Source organism: Bison bison, unplaced genomic scaffold (genome assembly GCF_000754665.1).
Source record: "Bison bison bison isolate TAMUID 2011002044 unplaced genomic scaffold, Bison_UMD1.0 scf7180017864527, whole genome shotgun sequence".
Lineage (NCBI taxonomy): Eukaryota > Metazoa > Chordata > Mammalia > Artiodactyla > Bovidae > Bison > Bison bison.
The window spans coordinates 14,234,126-14,234,701 of record NW_011495078.1 but is presented as its reverse complement, the minus strand read 5'-3'; the positions used below and the strand labels follow the sequence as shown (position 1 = coordinate 14,234,701).

Below are 576 nucleotides of genomic sequence, written 5' to 3'. Positions count from 1 at the left end.
CTATGTATCAATAAAATTGTCATGATAGCCAACATATTAATAATTACTTTCTGAAGCTAAGTACTATTATATTCACTTTATAGATGATAAAACATACAGAGAGTGACTTCCAATGTCATATAACTACTACATTTTGGAAACAGAATTTGTACTTACAAGTGTGTGACAAGTAGTCTGAACTTGTAACCACTGAACTAGATTATCTCTGAGCTATATTACATATATATATAACTGTATATATATGCCGGGAGAAGTATCAGTAACCTCAGATATGCAGATGACACCACACTTATGGCAGAAAGCAAAGAAGAAGTAAAGAGCCTCCTGATGAAAGTGAAAGAAGAGAGTGAAAAAGTTGGCTTAAAGCTCAACATTCAGAAAACTAAGATCATGGAATCTGGTTCCATCACTTCATGGCAAATCGATGGGGAAACAGTGACAGACTTTATTTTTTTGGGCTCCAAAATCACTGCAGATGGTGACTGCAGCCATGAAATTAAAAGATGCTTGCTCCTTGGAAGAAAAGTTATGACCAACCTAGACAGAATATTATTGGAGAAGGAAATGGCAACCCAC

At 35.4% G+C, this 576-nt stretch overlaps 1 protein-coding gene across 2 annotated transcripts in view; it reads right to left on the bottom strand.

The window, feature by feature from the left end:
- The window catches only part of UGGT2 (UDP-glucose glycoprotein glucosyltransferase 2), a 146,323-nt gene that overhangs the window by 71,020 nt on the left and 74,727 nt on the right, over window positions 1-576 (bottom strand). The window lies entirely within an intron of this gene.